The sequence below is a fragment of the Toxotes jaculatrix genome, chromosome 6, assembly GCF_017976425.1.
Source record: "Toxotes jaculatrix isolate fToxJac2 chromosome 6, fToxJac2.pri, whole genome shotgun sequence".
In the NCBI taxonomy this organism is placed as follows: domain Eukaryota; kingdom Metazoa; phylum Chordata; class Actinopteri; family Toxotidae; genus Toxotes; species Toxotes jaculatrix.
This window is the reverse complement of record NC_054399.1, coordinates 25,420,632-25,444,754: the sequence shown is the minus strand read 5'-3', so window position 1 is coordinate 25,444,754 and position 24,123 is coordinate 25,420,632. Positions and strand designations below refer to the sequence as shown.

The 24,123-nt window shown below is 40.3% G+C and overlaps 1 protein-coding gene across 2 annotated transcripts in view; it reads right to left on the bottom strand.

The window, feature by feature from the left end:
• Positions 1–20,110, bottom strand: part of LOC121183023 (F-box-like/WD repeat-containing protein TBL1XR1) — a 38,731-nt gene extending 18,621 nt beyond the window's left edge. Inside the window, exons 1-2 of one of the 2 annotated variants that reach the window (XM_041039798.1) lie at positions 19,808–20,110; positions 4,141–4,206 (exon numbers count right to left, since the gene is read on the bottom strand). The gene's annotated coding sequence lies outside the window, so the exon portion shown is untranslated. Of the gene's footprint in view, positions 1–4,140; positions 4,207–5,298; positions 5,360–19,807 lie in introns of those variants that run through there. The other variant, XM_041039799.1, reaches the window with a different exon arrangement.
• Positions 20,111–24,123: the final 4,013 nt, after the last annotated feature.

The window sequence follows — 24,123 nt, the reverse complement described above, 5'->3', positions numbered from 1 at the left end:
CAGGTCATTGAGGGCCACTGAATCAGTGGTGGTTATCTCACAGCGAGCTGCCGCGCTGGCTTGGATTAGAAGATCTTGTCCAAGTCATCACCCAATCACTTTAAGAATCCCTTTAGCAGGTCGAGTCTGATGAACACATCAGGTCGAGGTCTTGGTTACCGCTTGCTTTGCAAATCTCACAGTGGTACTGGACATCACACTGACTACAGCAAAACAGGTGCGGGTGGACATTTGCAGCAGAGTAAAACCACTGTGGTACAGGGGACCAAAAGTCAAGAGTGAGACGTGTATCTGTGATAAAACACTCCAATCACTGAGAACATAAAATACTATAAATTATAAACTACAACTACAGCTAGAAAGGCTTAAATCTATGATCTAATCAAGAAGTTAATTAACTCATGACCATCATCTGACCATGGACATCAACTGACTCCAGCACAATGATACAAATTATTAAACGTAAATCACCAAAGCATCAGCATATCACAAAATATCTCTCTAATATTTTAGACTTGGAATTCATACAATTTTAGTGATTTTTAATTTATCGACAAGTGCAACATCTCAACACTAATTAGAGATGCTAGTGAATTTATTCAGTGTGCAGTGTTTGTATGAGCCTTATGCTTTGGGGACATCCCAGATTAAAGCCTTAGTTTTCTGCTGTTTTGGGTGATTTCATTGTAGTAAGCTGTTAATCCACATACCATTACCTAAGAACCAGGCGAGCATCTATTTCCAGTAACAGACTGTGGAGGCAGTGCGACAGACAAACAGGATGAGCCAATTTATTGACAGCTGGGGGTAGGTGTGAGCAAGCTGGAGTCTTGGGTTAGAATAAGACGTGGTAAACTCCATTACCTATGTAAGTACCCAATGACCTGCCAGTGCACCACGCTACTTTAATACAGTGCAGAACAAATGTGCTTATTTTTAGCACTGCTCATAGACTTGCCATAGAATTTGTGTGTCAAACGAATGATTCATGTACAAGAAGTTAATTTACAAAACAAGGTGGCTATGAAAAATCTGACCTGCCAGTCCTGGACAGTGACAACAGCTCTGCCAGCTTATTTCTATGTTTTATTTGGAGCCCTGCCGTGTGTGAGGCTTTTGTTTGTTAGTCAATTTTGCCATTTTTGGCCACCTTTTAGCCAACCAACTTGAATGTGCGAATCCTGTCTCAAAACTGCCTGCAAACCATTCTTAACCGCAAATTTGCATGTCAACATTCTCCAAAACATAACCTTAAACAAACAAAAAAATGCAAGTTGAAGATAGCAAGATACTGCGAAAGCAGATATGTTTGAGGCAGCTTATGGTGAGACCAGAGTTTAGTTGGATTGTTAGAGGTGTGAGTGAGTTAGCACTATCAAATCTGACTAATCACTTATTTAAGTATTATAACTCAACAAAAATTCAAATATAAATGATGAAAATCATTCAAGGGCCTGAACTAAGCTGCAAGATATATATTTTTGTATCTCTGCTAGGGATGAAAACCGAGCAGTGACAGGCCTAATCCCACGATCTATCGCCCAGGCCTTATCCGTATTTAACCAGCTCACTTTCTCTCTCTTCATTCCTCTCCAATTCTTTTGCTCTCTTAGACTCAAAGGGTTTTGAACATCAGGGTTAACCAAGGACAAGCCCTTTGCTTTGGTGTGGAAATTTTGGCTTCTTTTAGGACACACTAGAGGAGAAGTGTGAGAAGTGTGAATATTTGTGGTGTATTTTGAGAATGGGGGCATACACGCTAATTTCTAGGGAAACTGAGGCACTGAATCAATACTGTGGGCTGAATCATTTTAAAACAAAGACTTCTTTCTTCTCTTGTTTCATACAACAGCCTTGTGTGAGCAACACACTGTTCCATAAACTGCGTCAATAAAAGTGCAAAACACAGACACCATGTTTTCTTAAGACTCTTCATAATTTAGTAAGGTCTGACACCCTGCCAACTTTCTCCTAAAAACAGTAGCAGGAAAGTCAAGAATCTGTTACGTCCATTTGTGTAATTATGTCTTGCTCCTGAGGTCACATTTTACACTTGTGAAACAACACAAGGACTTAGTGTGAAGTTGCTGGTGAAAAGTTTCTTAACTCTGGGCCTAAAGAGCTCTGATTCAAAGTCAGTAACTGCTCAGAACAGAGCTGCTCTGTAAGACCACAGCAGGCTGAGCTACATGCCATCCTCAACACAAAAACAATACAATAAAATCACACAACATCACACACATTCATGAGAACAGTATGCTCCTCTGACATCACTGTTCGTTTTCCCCAAATAAAACCTCCGGCTGTTACACATTAATATCACAGTAGAAAAACATTTCCTGTGCTATATACAAAATGACTTTGTTCTTGGTTTCTGGTGCTGACTGGTGTAAAAATGGGAATCATGCATGAGTGCTTATAAGCTATTTATGTAAATAACACATATACGCTGGATGATAGTACTACAGCGCTGAAATATTTCAGCATGAATGAAATAAGCAAGAAGGGCTGAGGGCTCTACAGCAACAAAAACAAAGCCCTCCAATAAGACTGACCTGATATTAACACAGCTAGTTGCCAAAATGGGTGACAGCAGGAGCGTAGCTGTCACAGCAAAGCATCTCGGGTTCAGCCAGAGAACCAAAGGAACAATGTCAGCAAGTCAGGCAGAATGTCCTCGGGTATCGAAACGTAAACAAACATAAGCGTCACCAAGGAGGCTGATCGCTTCCACCGGTCCTATCCGGCATTTAACATTGTGTGCTGGTGTGTAGACCTCACAGGAAATCTGCTGGACTCTTAAACGGTAAAAAACAGGAAGAGTGCGCCCTTCTTCCAATGGAAATCAACGTGAAGCTGTCAAACGTCTGGCAATCACAGATGGCTAAAAGAGTGAAAATAAACTCATGTCCAATATGTTTGTTTTCCTCAGTAAAATAGGATACTCGTGGGGGAGGGGGGGTACTGAGGGCAAAGGGTTTATGGGAAATGTGGTCAGAGTGTGGGCAAGCACTGGCAACTGGCACTAACAATGCTACTTATGTAATACAGACTGTCCATCAGCTTTGGGCATTTCCAGATCTATGTTGGGGGTAGACCAAAACGAATGCACCGAGACCCTTTAGAGGACTCACAAACGCAAACGAATTCCAACCTCGAACAGCTCCCATAGCCTGATGCACTTTATGGACTAGAATGGAGATAAGCAAAATCAACAGTAGAGAGATAAAACGATTTGTCAGTGAATCAATAAGTCAATCTACAGAAAATTAACCAGGAACTATTCTGACAGTCAACTGAAGCAACTGGAGTACGTTTTTAAGCAAAAATGCCAAAAATTCACAAGTTCCAACAACTCAACAGTGAATCTTTGCTGGTTTTCAGTGCTGTCTGTGATATTAAACCACATATTACTTTTTGTGCATCAGAACATCAGAATATATCAACTTGGGAAAAATCGTGATGGGCTTTTTTAATTTTATGGACCAAATAATTAGTTGATTTATCAAAAAAAAAAAAAAAAAAATTACAGGTTAATCAATAATGAAAATAATCACTGCAGCCCTACAACAGTTGCCAGCAGCTCGCCAGAGCCTGTATGGAAGTCTGACCTGGCCTAGCAACAAGTACACTGCACAGCAGATAGGACATTATTTTGAAATTTCCTCAGCTGTTTACTTTCTGTGTCCCTGCAACGTGACACTTCTGTAGAGTAACCTCATATCTGCTACATTCCTCTGACTGGAAGATAAGGTAACACCAATGGAAAACTTATAATTTGTTTGCTAGCAACTGCCCAGTAACTCAGATAAAGACGTTGCTCACAAATAACACATAATAAAAGCAATTCAAAATGCAAATGTGATATAAGACAGGGATTTAGTGGGAACATCACTAAGGGTGTAGGTTTTCTGAAAGGAAGATGTTCAAACCAACCATCAGTAAGGACCTAATTACAAGTTATTCAAAAACCAGTAATATGAAAGGACAACCTACAAAGTCCAGGTTGCCTTGTCTTTTTAGAGTTATGAATATTTCACATTTTCATACCAAAGCTCAGAAAACAAACTCTGCGTGACCTATTGTGTAAAGAGGCAGGTAGAAACATTTCACAGCCCAGCCTGGCTGTAGATCACTCACCACAGTAGTAAGTATGTATGCACCACCAGTATGTTCAGTCAGGGCCTTGTACCATGGGCTGAGAAGCTGCAACAAAAAGAGACAAGACTCAGTTAGAGGACTCTGAATTAGGTTAGAGGACATAAGACAAAACTGACAACAATAGTATCTTGGAAAACGCTTTGAAAACCAGTGCTACTGTTGAACATTAAAGGTCATATCGTGCTATAAACAATTTTACCCAAACATGTCATAAGTTTCACACAGTTTCTCTCTTAGTGTCTATACAGTAGATAGTACCACTGTACAGACACTAAAAATCTTTTATCTCATTTGACAGTAAACTGAATATATTTAGGTTCTGAAATGCCAAACAATCAAACTGTTTGGAGGCCTTGTCTTAGGCTTTAGGAGACTGTGAATGGCATTTGTCACAACCTTAATGTGCATGCGCACACAACAATACACATTCGTGCTGACACTGTGTTCTATTTAGTTGATAGTAATGGTTACATGTGAATAAATGCAGCAATCTTCCAGCAGAACAGGGCTGCTAGCTAGCAAACAAATATAAACAATGCTGGCTATAAACTGTTGAGCTTTGCAAATGCATCAAAGACACACACAGAGCTTTTTGGTAAGACTGCATTTGTTGACAACAATGCTACACAAAGACCCTTTAAAGCAGATTTTAGTGCACATGCTGCGTACCAGGTGCAGGCACTGTAACAACACACATTTTCATTGTCTGTACCTACATTGTTAGGTCACCATATATAAAATAATCCATAACAACTACCAAACTAATACAAAAGCTTGCAGCCTCAGTCAGCAGTACATGGGGACCGAATGGTCTTACCACCTGACTGCCGCTCATTCAGAAGTCTGAACAATGATTCACCTCTTCAGTCAGAGGACAGAGGGAGACAACAGCACACTGTTAGAGCGTGTTCACTGCCAACATTTACAGTGGGCGGCCAATGCAAAAGTAAAAGCAACACCTGGGTAATGTAAAGTAATGCAAAAGCTCCGCAACCAACACTCATTTTGTAAAGCCTATAATGTTTTTTGGTGAGACTGTGATTGCAGACAGAGGTGTTGGATTGCATAATAGTGTGAAGTGCACTGGAAATCACTGAACATCGAGATTTTGTTTCAAGGCTTGTTCTCCTTGCTCACTGCTTCCTTTTTGTCCTTCCTTTCCCTTTAGTCATCCTTCTCCTGCATGCCTCTGTCTTTCCCTTCCTCCTGCCTCTGCTGCCTCTGAGGTGAGGCTATGGCAGACGCTGCAGAGCAAAGGGAGAGATAATGTTACCACAAAGAAAGCGGGGGTAGTTGGGTGTGGCCAGAGAAATGCTGAAATGTTGAAGGTTGCTGAGGGCTTGCTAGAGGATACATGGCAAGAATGAGGTTGGTAAGCAACTCAAGGCTGTCAGGATAGTTTTCACTTTGGTCGAACATGAAATATGAAACACCTGTGTTTTTATCTCTGCCTTCATCAGTAACCCTTTAAACCAGGAACCCTTTAAAAAACAATTTATTCTTATATGTGGAGGCATCCAGGGGGAGTGGTTGAGGGTGGGCTTGCAACGTATAAATTTCCCTCACTGAATTTATTTTAATATGGGGCTAATATAAACAACCTATCCCCTAACCACCCCGCTGCTGCTAGATAAAAGCTCACAGGGAAACACTGATGCATTGCATTTCTTTAGGATTGCACAGTAACTAACTGTGTAGATTTAAGGAGACTAAGAAGGAGTTTTTTTCCCAGAGTAAAAAGCACCAATATTACTAAGTGAACATAACAAAACACCTTAGCTTGGCACAGCTGGGACATTACTGTGACTTACTGAGATTAGAGAACTGGAATACCAGCCAGATTTGTTTTCTTCCCAACACAGTTCATTTAGGTATTGGCATTGGAACGGTTTCATCGAATGAGTACAGGTCAGTTTTTCAGCTAATATGTCCATCAGGCAGGTAGGAGGGGGGAGAGGGCTGTGATAATCTGAGCACAACTGTTCACAATACAGAAAGGCTCATTTTCCATGAGATCGCCAACTGCCATCTGCTCATTCTCGTTTCTGTTTAATCTCTTCAGACGTCCCAATCTCTACTCTTATTACATTACTTGTGCTCTGCGAGTCACAGAGTGCTTCGTGCTAAATTCATATCATTTCATATCTGCTATTTTCTATTTCAAAATATTCTTAGTAGCAGCAGGTAAGTCTGTTGCTGCTCTGTTAGTTTAGCTAACAATACCTTGCAGTGTTCTCTCTCTCTCTCTCTCTCTCTCTCTCTCTCTCACTCTCTCTCCCTCTCTCTTTTCTCTCTCTCTGCCTATTTTTTCCTTCCTGCCCTCTCTCTTCACTCAGGCTCTGATCCTTCAGCCAACATGGGACATCTCTCTCTCTCATTTGGCTATTGGTGCCTCATTCCAGATGTTTTGGATCTGGATCTTCATCCTCCAGGGGTCCCGCCCTCTGCCTTTCTTCTTACTCTCTACCTCTGTCTCTCTCTCTCCCTTGTGTTCATATTGTCCTTGTCTCTCTCTCCAACCGTCCAAAACTTTTAACAATCAGTGATTGTGTTTATGGTGTTTTTAAGTGTGTGCTATGTTCATGCTTCTGGAGACTCCAACAATTTCAGCACACAGTTCACAGTTCCATGTTTGTTAGTTTTGATCAATTTGAAAGCAACTCGACAACAGCAGGGCAACTCATCAACAACAACCACAATCATACAAAAGCCACAGCACATAAAATCACTGCTCCCCTGTATATAAAGGAAGCTTAAGGACACCAGGCCTTTCACTCAACAACAATGCTACATCATAAACATGGGTCAGATGAGAAGTACATGCTAACCCCCACCAATCCACGATGAGAACAGTCTTCTTTTAAGACTGGCTGAGCCAAAGCCACATGAGATCCTACGGACTTAACCCTGCATTACAGATAAACACATCAACTCCTAAAGCAGCACTGATCCCAGGCTTTCCTGACAATAATGCAAAACATCAGAGCCCTGCAAGGATCCCATGAGAGTTAAATCTGGAGTTAAACGCACCTTCACTTTCTCTCACTCGTGAAGTACACAAGCGACACCTCATCAGAGGGGAGAGAGGGGAGAAACCCCTGTCTGGTGAACTGTTAAATCCAAGTCCCAGACAGCTTGTTAGAGGGGGAGGTCGGCTGTAGAATATTTTGGGCCTGAGCTCTTAGCAATGTTTCATTTTGGAAATTAATATTGTAGTAATGCCGAACTATGTAAGATCACATCAGGATGATCTGGTACTATTATTAGTTCACTGGTATATCACTGACATCACTGACATTCTGTAGATCTACTCTGTCAGATCTACAGAAAATGTGCCACTCCTGCTCCCAGTGGAAACGTAGCTACTTGTTCTGTGCAATAATGATCAATTAGTAAGACAGAGGAAATCAGACACAGAGAAAGACAGAAACTAAACCTTTTTGGCTTTTCCAGAACCAAAAACACAAGAACAAATGAATACCAAATGGATCAAACTGTGTGTTTGGTTTAAGCTGCAAACATTAGCATGTCTGGCTAACTAGTTTACTACTTACTGTAGTAACGTGGTGTTAATTACAAAGCCACAGAATGTTATAATTTGTGTTAACTGCATTATTTTGTGTGGCATTACCTGCTGCCATACCATTGGCTGCCCTGCTCTTCATTGGATTTGGGCAAATTTACATTCAAGGCAGTCACCACTTCGTCCTCATCGTAGCCATTTAATAGCCTGTCTTTTTGAAAATAAACAATGCTGTATTTGCTTTATTGTTAGCATCAAACAAGGTTATATTAGGATGTGATATCATTTCAGGTTTAATCTGAGACTTTGAGGATAATGTTATGCATGTGGCCATTAGGTGCATATTTCAGGCCCTTTAATGTGTTTTACATCGAATCAACTGGAAACATTAAAGATTCAGATAGAGACAGGGTTTTCAACCCTCTCACAGAGTTGGCCTTAATTAGCTAGTCAGCTGGCTACAGCTGATAAAATCTGCTAGCAAATGCCATCATTTCAGCCAGTGAAATCAAAGGTCAATGACTAGAAATGAATAGCCTGTTTTGTTTTCTATTTTTTTATGATGGTTATAAAATTACAAGTGAAAACTGAAAGTTTGACATGCTTTGCAATACGGTCAAGTAAAGTCGCGCTGTTGCAGAAAAAGCATCAGAAAACCACACACAGCAGGGACAGAGGCAGCAGGTGTACTCAGATAACAGCGGGCCAGTTGTCATACCTTGAGGTTTCACTGGAAACTCCTCCGCTGCACAAGCACGAATCACTGATCTAAACACAGGGCTCCTTTTAGAAGCACAGGCTACCCAAGGCACCAATTTTACATGACTAGTGCTTCTGACGTCAACTTGGACAAAGCTTGTGTTTAAACAACTGGTCGGTCACAAACTTCTATTTCTAAAACAAATGTGTTTATTTTCTGAGCGAGATTGGTGCCTGTTCGTCCCACTGCCTGATGATTATGTTTCTGGTTTAATGTTATTTTGTCTTTGTGCATGGTCTGCTCCATCACCACTCAAATCAAACTCTACCACATGTACAGAGGGGCTCAAACGGGACTACTTCCTCATTCATTTGAATAGGGAACTGGTAGTCATTAAAGGTGCACTTCCCCTATATTAAATACTATTACTACTTTTCCGACTTTCGAATAAGCTGATCAGATCCTAACAATGGACCACTATACAGCACAAGTTTCAAATCTTTCCATTTTGGCAATATCTACTAAAATGCAAAAGTCTGTATTTCCAACTAGATCTACCAAATAATTAAAACATGGTTAATGCAACTAGTGAGTTCATAGACTTAACACCTCTATCAACACAAAGACATCATTTTTACTTCAAACTATGTCTACTGTCAATTTCAACAAAGTAAAAAACTTCACCAATGAGCCTTAGAAAAATATTTTATTTGCCTGCAGTGTTTTCTTGAATGAGATTTGTTTGTGCTTAAGTCACAGAACTTTATTGAGTTTAAGTAATAATGAGTTTTAATTAAAACTTACATTATAAATTACCTTCCATATTTTGCTGAATTGAAAATATACTGAACTTTCAACATCACTGCAACATATGAAATTAAACTGTGAATAATACAAGTCTATCTCTGCCTTCCTGTTGGCTAAGACCAGTATCAGATTCGTGATACTGGTCTTTAGTCGTGCTAAATGTCCACAATGACACACTATATCGACAAAACCAAACATGTGTGTGACAAAAACAGGATTGCAATGAACCAAAGAGCCAGAGTCAATGGTCCACAAGCAGTTCAGCAGCTCACACTAAAGGATCAAATCTGCGCCCACAGTGCAGCTGCAGTGTGGTGTGGTGTTGGCGAGCCAACCCTGTCCTGGAAGCTGAGGAATGCCCACTGTCCCTTTGTTATTTCTTTCTGGCAACACAGGGACACCAGCTGTATTGGGGCCTTCACGTCAGCCAATGAGCAAAGTGAGCATTTGTATCGAAATGTACTATCAAATGTGATGCTTGTGGTTTAATTAGACACACTCATGTCAAGGACTTGATTTATAGCAATGTAATTACACAGTTAGACTTGACAGAAAAGGCTCTGCTCTTTGGGGGAGTACTCACAGAGTCTGTGCACAAACAGGGGTTTTCCTGGGGCCACGTACAGGATCCGGGGCTGGTCCCCATAATTAAACATGCTTCAATATTGAACCGTAGTGAAACGAACAATAACAAAAACTAAAGCACATAAGGAAGAGGCCCAAATAAGCTGCAGCAGCAGCAACTGCAAGACTGGATCAGTGTCAAGTTATCATGGCCACACCACACACCTGCATGACTATGATGGATGTGATTAGTCACACAGATGTGAATTAGCTGGTGATTGTAAAGCATGAATAAAACAGCCAGCTAATGCGGGCACAACTTCAGTACTCTGCCTTATGCTTCAGAAACCTGTGATTCACATGAAATTGTGTTATAGGTTGGGCTTGGATCTTTTTTTTTTTTTTTTTGAAGAGCCATCTGTATAACACTCCTGCTGTGCCAACACACTGGTCTCACAGAGACTTATGAGGAAGCTGCCTTTGGTATTGTTGGTCTAGATTCAGGCTAAATGTGAAAACTGTACAGTCTGAACTTAGGTGAAGCTAGTAAGTTAATAATGAGCTCTCTGCTTGTTAGATGCCCCGTGCAAAATGAAACTCACACAATCTCAACTCTGTAGTAGATTTCTTGCAGTGGGTCATTCATTATTTGCTCAAAGTCATTAATAAACACAACAACAATTACTTCCCAAATGGTCTTTTAACATGTTGGATTGATCACTATTAACTGAGCAGTAATTCTGCTATCATATTGGGTTATCATCCACAACTGTATTAGCTTTAATATAATCAAATGGGATCAGACTGTCCAAAACCTCTAATTCATACAGTCAACTAAACTGAGAACTGGGACTTTCCCAGAGGTTGGGACAGAAGCTATGGGGCACAAATAATCACCCTCGGTCTCTCCACAGCAGAGGGTAAGAGGGGCTGCAGGCCTGTAAAATTCAGAGCCTTGAGGGTAAAGAGGGGGAGGGCCAACCAAGCACAGACACATTCTTCACAATGTTGAACTTGACCCCTGGGGTTGCCACACACACCATGTGACTGCTGTCAACTCTGTGTGTGTGTGTGTGTGTGTGTGTGTGTGTGTGTGTGTGTGTGTGTGTGTGTGCGTGCGTGCGCGCGCAGTATGTTTGTAGGTGCAAGACTCTGTATGTATAATATTTGACCACTGATCTTTTCAAATCATAGAAAATAAATGTTTTTCTTAGAACAAATATACTGAAAAGTAACCAAATATAAGGCAAAGCTACAAGAATTTCATTTTTGAATACTGACAATCTGTAACAGTACATTTTTTTAACAATTTGTCTACCTTTTCAATGCTATCACAACTGAGTAAGCTGTGAGATAAAAATGTATTTCCACACAACTGTCCTGAAGACAAGAGCATACAGAGCAAATTGATCTACCTGACAGATAATTGGCTATTTTAACCCAAAGACAATAAACACTTACACCTTACAATTACAAACACGATCACAGTAGGGCTGCACAATTTGGGGAAAACAGTTAATGGCATGGTACTGTGATAATTTTCTCCAAATCAAGCTCCAGGCTTATATTGGTGTTCTTCATATTATTAAACATCTACCCCACATGCTTGAAGTTATTTTGTTCTTGATGAAACTGAAAATAAAGGCACTTTCGGGCTGTCTCATAAGACTGACACAAAGAACAACTTCACAGTGAACCTTATGTACAGATATGTACTTGGAGGTGGGGTGCACCACCAGACTACCACAGTGCTGACACATACAGACAAGCACTCACACTTATGGGTAGTTTAATGTCACCGGTTAACCTAAAATGCATGTCTCTGGACAGCGGGGGACCCAGAGGAAAGCCATGTAGATAACGTGAAAACTCCACACAGAACGGCCACAGACATTTTCAAACCCATGACCATCTTCCTTTAATCTATACTTTAAGCCTCTGCATGGCCACAGCAGTCTGCATGATGTACAAATCTTCATCTGCCCATTTATACAAGGGCTCGCACAGCCCAAAATATACAACCATACATAGAAACGGAACCACACAAAGCTACTTTGGACTATATGAGGCCATTGAGGTAGCAGTGCTAACCACTTCACCGCCACACTGCACTACATCACCTAACATTAGATGTTGTCATTAGTAATTACATAGTTGTCCACTTATGGTAATGATACAAACTATTATCTGACTGATGGCCATTTTATGAAACTGTTGACATATGTACTCTGTAGCTGCCTGAGCTAAAGTTAGCTTCACAGGCTGACCAGACGAGCTGCCTCATGGCTCCAAATCCTGAACATTTTAATTGAAAGCTTTTGATGTGATTGTTTAAAACAGCAGAGTTTAGCTGAGAGATCCAACCTACGTATCACTATCTCAACACAAAATCAAGACTAAAAGCTCTCACCTCTTTCAAACTTGTTAAGATTATATTGTTAATAATGTATGAAAATAATAACTTATGATTATCACTGCAGCTTCTATGGTTTGAAAATTATCCTCATAATCCTTCAGCTCACCAATATAATCAAGCTACTCAGTCTAAACTCATCAAAGTCCCACAGAGAATGTGAGAATATTCATTTGCGTAAAGACCTTCCCAAACCACACAATACCAGACCACTGAATGATTTTTAACAAGGAGTGTCAGTCAGATTTTCATTTAACTCTCATTTCTGAGGTTGTACTTTGTGGTGTCATTGTACTGTGTTGGATTACACAGTTATGTGTTAAGAGTCTTTAAGTCACACCTCCACCTCAAAGTCCATCGTTACAATACACGGTATTGTATTCCGATGAGGGGGACTGGGTCTGATGTACATAGTCAAGAGTTGCTTTATGGGGATTATGATGATTTTAGATTCCAGGTGAATTTAACTCAGTTGAACATTTACATGACTGCCGTCACCAAAATTATCCATACAAACTCATTGTGGAGCTTAGGCTCTGTTTATTCTACATCAAGGCGAATTTCCTTCCTCAACCGTGCACATGTACAGGATCTGGGGCCTGCTCCATATTTGTGTCTCTCTCCATCTCATGTCAGGCCATTACCTAACTAAGGAAGACATTTTCACTCACTGCGCTTCATTGTCCATTTTGTCTTTCCTTTTTCAATTCACAGCACTGACGAGCACTGGTTACATAACGGCACTACTCCACCACTCTTCCTCTGTGATTTAATAAGGCCAACTAATCAATGTGTCCTGTGTAGTTAACATGACTCAGCTGCCTGCTCTGTAACTAACCATATTCCTGTGTCCTATACTCAGTGTTTGCTCTGAGAAAGCACAAATCCAGTATATACTGACAGGTTCACATTATATTTCAAAGGCGGTTCTGGTCCCATCTAGTGACAAAGTGAGACTGTGAAAGAAACAAGTGATTATTTACAGACAGATACACCACAGATTACTCTCACTGGCCCATTTTAAATTCTGGTGTCTGGTACAGTTTGGTCATCAACAGAAACCTCTCTTGTGTCTAACAAGTCTTCACGCTATGGGCCACACACATTACTTCAATTAACATAAATGCATTTTTCCCCACCATGTGTCCAACTCAGCATTCACCAGTTAGGAGTCAATCCAAGCATTCTGCACTTGCAGTTCAAACATTTCACCTCAGAAAACAGTGGCGGCAATGTTCCTTCAGACTCCACGACCCGGACAAGTGCCAGGGTAAGAAAGATGAAACGTTACAGCTGAGCCGTACGAGTCAAAGAGAGAACAAAAACTTTTAGCTAATCACCAATGTGGAGAACTGTGAACTTGCACTGACCCAAAAACACATTTTGAGATTGGCTAAGCTACAAACATAGCTAACTGGGGAGGGGCGAGAGCTAGCTTGCTAGCCAACGTTGATGTTACCTAAACACAATCGGTCATGTTGTTGGTGCTGAAAATATTCTCTGACAAAATAACTCAAGTGGACTAGACCATAGCTTCTTATACTGTGTGCTGTGGGAGCAGACCCAAGGGCGGATGAAACTATGTACATCACAACTTTGTATACACATTAAGATCATAGGTATGCCCAACTCTGTTTTACAAATCTCACTGTGAACGTCACACAAACACAAGCCTGATTTCCACTCCCACGGTTGGATGGATATAAACGGATGTAGAGACGTTCTTACATGCAACTGTTACGCATGGCTGTGGCTCTTTATAGCACCTGAACCCAATTCATCACGTGTACATGTAAACCATCATCGCAGAAATCTCACAATCATCATTATTAAACATCAGAGGGATGATCATATTGAAACAGACTAAACAAAGTGCTTTGCAATACAGGATCAACGGAAAAGATCATTAACAGGGAAGTAATAGCTCGAGTTTAAATAAAAAAAAAGATAAAATTCATCACTTATAAATAACTTAGAATTATGTTTATAAATGCCCCACTGTGTGACATTTCAGAGAGCTGTGCAGACTGCAAAATAATAATACAATAGCAACTAGTAAACAACGGTTGACACACTGCTGTGTGTCATGTCTGACGCCACCAGCACTGTGCTGTTGCTGAGGAGGCAAAAGATCCTCATGCAGAAGTGCCAGCTGTAGTCCGGGGAGTAGGAACAATGGAGCAGGCCTTTTTTGATAAAATGAAGAATGTTATGCACACAGCCTACATTGCAGAGGAGGCTCTACCCGTCGCTCAATTTCCTGTACTTCATGGACTCATCAACAGGACAGTCCAGAAACTCCCAGACTGCTCCAATACAGACAAATACCAGAGCCGTACAGTTAGTGTTTTCATCTAAAATATCATAACATCAAATGTTTTTGCACTGCAATGTCTCTACAATCAATTTTGGCCAAATGGTATCTGCCAGCTCCTAATGCACATAGCGTGCACGCGGTAACATTTAAATTTATGGTGCTCAACTTTTTTGAGCATTTTTTTCCCATCGAAGCGTTTGACAACAGGGAGGACGGGTGAGTGGGATTTAGCAGTGATGGAGCAGCAGTAAATGCGGTGGCAGATCAGGTTTTGATCCCCCTTGCTGGCCAAAATGGGATAGGTCACACACCAGTGCTCAGTTCAGGGAGAATGGTCAGGAGGATCTGAGGACACTGACCAGGCACCTCAGAAAACTCAGGGTCCTCCTGAGTAAGAAGGATGTAAACACAGAGGATGGCATTTCCCAATTTTCAGTCTTGAGACTGTTCCAGCTGTATGTCACACCTACGATACTATCTTTTAATAATATTATCCTTTATCTTGACATCTTTTCAGAGTTTGGTGACGCTCCTCGAGGTGAACTTGGTCCTGCCGGTCAGCAGAGCTGTGTGTGAGACAGGGTTTCCCAACACTGAAATGCATCATATCTGACGGCAGGAGCAGCCTTAGCTCAGCCCAGCTTCAGAGGCTGCTCTCTCTGTCTGTGCAGGGCCCACAGCTACAAGACTTTGAAGCTGGATTGGTGGTGGGCCTGCAGCCAAAAGCAGCGTCGCCCAGGATTTAACCCCTGGCAGTCAAGGCGTCGGGTCGAACAGAGGAAGTAGATGAAGTGTTCAGTGACAGCTGCAGATGCCCTGAAGGATTCACTCAGTGTGACCCAGAGGAAGTTTGTACATTTATGTTGGCCAGCCTGTTTAAAATCCTTTGTGTTGGCTTGTCTGTATATTCATTGGTGTCACTCTGCACTGGCTGTTGTTACCCAAATGAATATGAGAACGATCTGTTGAGGTGAAAACATTACATACTGTATAGCCAGATGCTTTCATCTGTTTGTTCATTTCAATTCCACAGTTGCAAACAAAATTTTAAAAAACGAAATTACTGTTATTTATACCCAGACAAGTGACTTTTGTGCCTGAACAAGTGAAATGTAAACATAAACTGTTTTGAGGCCAGTGTCTCACAACGTTAACGTCGTACACTGTTGCTATGGATGGGAATCGAGAAACGGTTCCAAATTGAATCGTATGCCTCCGAGTTTAGCGGTTCCTTTAATCGATGTCAGCGTGTTCTTCTGACAGTTGTGCATTGCAAAACAATAACGTCAAACTCCTGTCTGCACTGCTGGAAACTTGCGACAAGAAGGAGTCACGACAGAGAAGAAGAAACTGCTTCATTACATAAGGAAAGATGAAAACAGTGGTAAATGTAAAGCACCAAATTTTTTTCTTTGACTCTGAAAATGAATATTGTAGAAATATTCTCTCATTTCATCCATTTTAGCCGACGAGAAACAGACTGCAGCTACAGCGATAATGGCATTGCTGTCAATAAAATCTTAGCAATTCCCATCCCTACCTGTTGCTGGTTAAGAAATGGTGACCACAGCCATTATATTTGTTTCCCCACATTTTTGTTGTGCATCAGAAGGACATGTACAAAATGTACAAGTTAATTACAGCCATTCAAATAACATCTCTATAGCTCATCTTTAAAACTCTGAAAACACTGCTCAAGAATGGAGCCATCCTTGTTACACCAGCTCTCCAAAACACTGTGGCATCATGAAAGGAAACCAAACGAACTGCATTTGATGACACAAGACTGTCAGTTGCTTACATAATTTTACTTCTGTTTTAAAACATTATCTATCGATGCCACCGGAGCCACCAATACACAAAGCTGACAGATTCAGGACATGTTATGTTTTACATTTACAGAAACATTTGCTGCTGATGATTTTTAATGACTGTAGCCAGGTGTTGCAAACTAATTTACCTCCATCGTCACCTGACGTATTCTGCTATCAAAGGGTGGTCGGGGTACTACAGGGAGAGTTTGGCTTTGAGAATGTTTTGATTTCTCCTCTCAGCCTGGGAGCATCACTAAATAAAGAAACCACCAAAAAAAAAAAAGATTTTTGCTATTTAAATATGGTTCACTTGGGGATGGACAAAATGTCAGAAACACCTTTTAGTATTCTGCTACACAATTCCACAGCACCAAGGACTACAGCCTTCAAGATGACCATAGAAGTGAATCAACAACTCTGTGAAGTGATGGGTTTAACAAAGGGTAGGATTTATTGCTGGGATACTGAATTGGATCACATTATGATCCAGCCATAGAAAGAATTTGATGTTTATGTGGTGAATATCATTCAGGCTCATACATGCCTCAGACATTATGGATGGCTTCCCACTTTCAAACTGTAAATTTTATATTGTCTGAGTGAAAACTGATTTGACCAGACACTACACAGGAGAGATGTTGATCTGAGCATTTTCTTTAAAGATCCATCCGTATTATTTCATAAGGCAAACCAAATAACACATCCAGACTTAGCCAAAATGTCCAAGACATTCTGAGTGGCATACAGAAAGACCAGAAGAGACCAGTGCCTCAGCATGATGTCAAGCAGAGACATGTTCAGAAACAGCAAAATGTTACAGGACAAACAGCCAATCAGACATTACAGGACAGACATGAGGTCTTCATAATATGGTATATCTTTTGTGTTTTGATTCTCTCCTTAATGTCAGCGTCCATTTAGCTGTGATTAAATACCAAGACAACAGCTTACAATCTAGTTAGAAAGGCTTAATTATGATGAATGTTACTTCCTAAAATGATCTGCTAGGAGGTGCAGTAGTGGAGTGGTGCATGTGACTGACCAATTAACTGGTCAGATCTTTCTTTATCAAACAACCCACATTACATGTGCAGGTGTGACCCTGATCTTAATGTAGGTCATCGATGATGGACACAGGACAACTGTTTTACACAAGCGCTTGATCCACATCAGATCCAAGTTGAAAGTTGGGTATTCCTGCGTTATGCAGGAGTCATAACCAGTCACTAATACTTAAAATATAATCATTTGCAACATTATAACGGCATGAGACCAATTAACTGATATAATAACAAAAATAAGTTAGGGTTGTGATCATGACAGCACAACAACAAAAACTATAGAGGCAACATCAACGAAAACGTATCCCCTCCAGCCTCAGTGAATGGGGTTTTTTGGGATTTGAATTGGCATCTGTATACAGAGTCAAAGCCAGCGTACTACTGACTACAGTTCCTCTATCCTCCATTCTACAATATATTTATGCACAGAATATTTCCTGCATCATTTTGAACTGCTGACTAAGGACTCAGGGGTTTCACTTCATATACCAAGCTAAACAATGTCTACAGTTGTACCTAAGACAGTCTGAACATCCATCTCATGGAGATGTACAAACAATTATTTTGTTAGCATTAAACAGCAACAGATTACATATGTAAGTGGCCATTAAAAATGCAGGTGTCCTTACTTGACACACTAAGCCAAGTTCAACATACTATCGCAAAAGACTGACGGATGTGTTGCCTCACTATCTTCTGTCAAAAGTTGCACTATAATACACCACAGAGTGTCGGCCAACTGACTGCTGTGTCAGAGGAAATCACTAGACGGTAGTAAATGATGCTAATCCATAAAGCTGATAAAACAGTCTCATCAAATGTGCAGAAAAAAATATCAAGATATATGGGATACATTCAGCATGGTCAACCAGCCAAACAGTGGATGCTAACTAAAGCCAATTATAGCTGAAACTTAAAAAAAAAAACTACAGGCAGCCATTGGCAGCAGGTGTGCTTCTGTTTATTTCCAAAACATGAATATAATATCTGACATAAATACCAAATATCAATGTCAAATATCAATTGGCATGACCTTAAAACCCCTGTATTGGTCGGGCTCTTCTACAAACAACAAATAAAAACTACTCACACACAGCCTCTTTTTTTCCTTCAGTGAGTGACCATGGTTTGAGTGATAGTGTCCTCCAATGCATTACAATATATTAAATAATGAATTTAGCACTTCTACCTCATCAGGACACCACCTCATTCATTATTATTTATATAACCCACTTTAAATATTAGCTGCAATATTTGATCAGGACAAAGCAACACTGTACTAGAAAACACTCCACAGTATTCAGATGTGTTTAAAAAAAAAAACAAAAAAAAAAAAACAAGTGATATTATTGAAAATTCAATGACTGCACACAAATACCTTAACCCAATTACCATGTGATTTTGTAACTCTGGTTAAACAGAGTTGATCTTACCAACCTTTTCCTTCCCAGCACAGATACTCAGGGCTTATCTGGGACTGGTACATTGTGTCATTGAGTTGAGCTTCACAAGGTTGGCAAGTGGCCCTCCTGGGTGTGTGTGTGTGTCTGTGTGCGTGTGTGCGTGTGTGCGTTCACCCCTCCCCCACACCACCCATGGCTTTGGAGCAACCAGCTGCACAGCACTCTAGTAAGCTTTAAATAAGATTGACACAAAGGTAATAAAATAATATATAATAAAATACAATGCATTTTGGCACATTAAGGATTATACTGGGTGTTGCAGACAATCACAGTTTAACAGCAGCCTAGGCTTAAACAGTGGTAATAACTATGTGTTTGTAAAGAACAAGACCTCAAACTGGTAAGTACAACTACAGGACAGAATCCTCACTGTGCTTAAACAGTTTCGGTTTTGATTCGTAATTACTGAGTTGAAAGGTGTTAATAATCTGAGTTGAATTTAAAACAATACTAGTAAAGTACACATCAACACAGGTACAAAGTGTTTTCAGACAAAAAGTAGTTAAAGTTAGAAATAAATACAGGATGCCATATTTAATTAGGAAATTAGATAAATTAAAAATAAAACAAAAACAACATAGCATAGTAAAAGTTAGCTAGCTGTGTAAAACAAATTAGTAAATTCAGTGTTTATCCTGCTAACGGTAAATATATTTTAGGAATGATATCTTCATGGATGAAATTTAAAATCCCTGGAGTGATTTTAATTCAAACCTAGCAGTAGTTGCAGGAAGGAAGGGCGCGATCACAAATACAAACCACGCACGAGAACTGCCTTACGAACACATGCACGCTGTGCGCGCGCGCGCCGCTACTCACGCGCTGACGCTGCCCATCCCCCACCCCGAAACAAAATATAGAAATAAACGTTCAAAACAGCACAATAACCCGCCCAAACCTCGCACTGACGGTCATATGTAATCGCTCTACACGGGGGTATAATTTATAACGGCAATAACAACGTAAAAGACGATAAAAACTCACCAGAAGCTCCAAATCACACAAGGGGGGTGCCTTCTCTGTGCTCCTAATATGGAATCTCCTCCTCCTCCACCACCGTTGTTTTCTAGCTCTATTTAAACCTCGAAAAAAGCGTTATAACGGCCTTCAGACCCGGCCAACCGGTGCTGAGAATCCCCAATGACCGATGTGTTTTGGATACACGGGCATATATATTGATAAATCCCCTTAAAAATGAGCTGGATGGACAGTTGGGTCTGGATTGTAGGTTTGCTCGCTAGTAGAGAAAAGAGCCAAACGGTTCAGTAGCAGCCAACGGCTTCAGACTGAAACACAGAGCAGCTGACCCGCCAGGCGAAAATGAGCTAGGCCTGAGCTCCGCTCTGCAGGAAGCACACTCCAGTCACATAAACATCAAAATGGGTGTCGCAGTGTGGAGAAGAATGGTGTGGTTGGGCTGCAGTTGGCGGAAACACAAAAAACAAACAAACATAAAAACAAACAGACAAACCTACAAATATTATATTAAAAATAATTTTATCAATTTTATTTTTTTAAGTCTCATGTTATAATTAGCTATTTTTTTAATTGTAGCTGTAGGTGTGCTAGTTTTACTGTTATAAGTTACAGCTACTTAAAAAGGAAGTTAGACGACATATTTATTTATTTATTAATGTTACACCAAAATAACATAATGTTCTTTTTTATGTTTTATATTTGAACTACTTAATTGCCTAAATAAATTGGAATGGTTTTAAGTTGGTTTCCGGTCGACATTGCTGACAACATGAAGCAAGCTGAAGAAAGGCTCAGTTATTTTCTCCTTTTCAGAAAGACATACCTAGCCAAGCCACCTCCACTGCAAAGCTGCCTCACAAGTGAATAAAACAATGCAACCTACATATGACAACTAGATAGAATAGTCCCGTATTCAGTAAAAAAAACAAGGCAGATATTCCCAATGTTTTTTGTATCATGAAGTAATGACAGAATATAAACACAGTTACTATGGGGTGATGAAGTGCTCAGTAGCCTACACTCTGTCAGAAGTACTTGTCAGCAGGTCAGATTGTTTCATAAACCCCCTTCCCTCTCCACACCCTTCCAACAATGGGTTGGGGGAGGTGGTCTATGTGCAGCCATTACTGTAACTTTCCTAAACCAAGGATCTGACATTCACACCCACTTCACATCATGATAGGCCAGCTATGTGGAGGTTAGGGAGGGCACTGGGTTTCTTCTTCCAATTCTCTTTCTAGATCTCTTTTTTTTTCATTTGTGACACAGCTATATGTGGCATTTTTCATTTGAACAACAGAGTGCAATACAACAAATGACCTCCTGGAGAGACTGTCTGGAAATGTGTGCTGTTTTCCTCATTTTTAAAACCACACCCCCTGATTTATCAATATAAATCTGGGCAAACCCAAAACCACATTTGCAATAATTATGCTTTTAAAATGAATGTTAAAAGCCTTCAGTTATATGAGCAGGTGAAACATCTGTTAAGGTTTTAGTCCCTGAACTACGACCAAATAATTATTTGAATGGGAAATCATTTTGGCCTACTTATAATGAACTGAAATGTAATTTAGTTTTGTCGTTCATCAGTTATTAGTCATAATGCGTGGGAACCAGTACTGAACTCTGTGCCCTGTAAATTTCAGCCATACCAGTTGTAATAGGAGAGTGAAAGGCTGATTCATTGGAATGAGGCCTAACTTTCACTTGGGGAAAACCCTTCAATCAAATAAAAAGTATTCCAATTGGGTGGAAAACCACTAAATTTTCAGCAAAATGGTAATTAAGTCATTAAACTGCATTACAGTTATTTTACGTTTGCGGCTTTTACTCAAACCAGTACCTGTGTTTATTTTGCATTGCAAAAGTAGTATCCTGGGTCTTTGTGACATGGTTATATTTAACTTGAATTAGACAACTATGTGTTTTCAGTGTGAAAGTAGCAAATTAAACACAAACCAAGTGGTTCTGGTGAGGGAAGCAGTTGTTGGAGGTGGTGGTGGTAGAGCCAGAGGTGTTTGCACATTTTTAGTTCAAACCACACAATACAAGGAGAGGCAGGAGCATTAGGCTTTTCTACAGAGATGCAGGAGACACACACAGAGGCCTATTCTGCAGATGTAAACAAAGAAAAATAGACAACTACTCATGCGTGCTTGTATGCATTAAATGAGATCGTATGCTCATCAACATGCACACACACACACACACACACACACACACTGCAGATAAAGCCCAGCTGAAATAAACAGACAGACAGAAAGCCCTGGGGTGGTGTATAGTGTGAGCTTTAGCGTGGCTGTAATAGGAGAGTGGAGGATGGGTAATAACTCTTATACAGGGGGGACATCAGTGCATTTCCTCACCCTGTATTTTCACATGCCTGGGGATGTTTGTAGTACAAGAGGGCCCCTACAAATTTGATAGGGACAATCATTTTACACTGTTCTCATTTGAAGACCTTAATGTCTGTACTTTGTTATTTTGTGTACTGTTTTATTTTGAGAGGAGACACAGCGATCACAGCAGTGGTAAGTCATTTTGCTGCTTTTGTGGCCCATGAATGAAGAGAAAAACAGTGATGCAGAAAGAGCTCCACTGTGGCAAATTGTGAAGTGAAACACCTCGGGGTGCAGCAGACCACTGTCAGGGTAATGACTCTCTGGGAAACCACAACACACCATCTATACGCAGCACTCAGCCTCAGTGTTTTCTTCTTCTCTCGTCATTCTGCAGCAACACACACCACCTCCACTACTACTACTACCCATCAATGTTTGCTTTGATAAAGTATTGATAAAGTAGTAAGAAAAACATGACTTACTATAACCAAGGACTTGGACTCAAATAGGGACGCATTTTAAAATCCTGAAATAATTCATCTTTGCCTTCTGTACCTAAAATCAACTATCATATTATTAGTACTCCTGTATTTGCAAACAATATAAGTAAAGGTAAATTGCTAAATTCCCATACAGCAATCCACAAGCAAACAACATCATCCTGAGCTCAGTTAAGAAGCAGAAATGGAAATGATCTAATTTGAAAGGTGTTATCTACATAGACTGTGTAACAGGGATGATGTGATCTGTTCAACTTTGCGTGAGTGAGAGTGTTCAGTTTATTAACCTGTGTCCTTAGCTTGGTTTTCATGATGCATGTGGAACGGAGACCCAAATAATAGTTGGCAGAGCTTGTATAATGATTACAAAGGTTTCGGCATGAGGCTATTGCATTTAAGATAAGGCATGTAAAGGAACAGTTCAGCACTTTAAGGAACAGACTTCCTCCTTTTCCCTGCTGAGAGATGAGAAGATTAATACCACTCTAATATCTGTATTTTACATATGTAGCTAGAACAGGCGGGTGATTAGCCTAGTTTAGGCTTGCACGCCATGGGAAACAGCTAGCCCGGCTCTGTCCCTGGATGAAAAAAGCCCCTCTAAAGCTCACTAATTAACAGATTAATAACACCCTTTAATCCATAGACAAACCAGCATGCAAAAACAGCAAGTTGTGGTTTTAATGAGAATGCACGTTTGTAGTATTTCTACATGTAATAAATAAGTACAGTTCTTGGGCGAACTGGCCTTTTTCACAGATGACATTATGATAAGTCACAGTGGGAAAGGCCCTGGTGTAAATAATAAAATGACGCATTTGAAACAACGATGGCTGAATTCTGTTTAGCTGCTTCAGTTTCAGGGTGCTGATATCGTGTGTCCTGTCTCATTTTCACACGTTCACAGTCATGACTGATTGACACTTACAGTGCATCTATATCTGGCATTAACGTGTGATCTGTATCTGGATGTCCTGTCTGGGTAAGGAAAAACTTGTGTTAATGTAGGTGTAGATGCATGCAGAATTTACAATGTGACGTGTATATTATGACCACATTCTTAAGAAAAAGGTCATAAAAAGGTTGAAAGGTCACCTAACTCCACCTCCTCCTGCTACTTAAGCATTTCTTGCAAAAGCTAGAAGTAGCAGCAGCAGCTAACAAGTCTTCCCTCTCAAAAAGTCATCTAAATGTCACTGCCTCGCTTTGCCTCAGGCAGGTCATGTTCTGTTACTAATTTGCATATTGAAATCTGATCAGAGTTAAAGTGCAACCTTATTAGCACCAGGTCTAAAAGCAAAGGCCCGTGGATCAAATGTCATTATCCAGATAACGTAGATCCAGTCACAGGTGGAAATGGGCTCTTCCATTAAACAGAGCCACTGTTAATGTTATTAATAACAACTTTGCTTCTACGTAAATAGTTATTTTCCACCTTTGTGTCTTTCATTATGGTGACATGTGAAATAATTGTGTT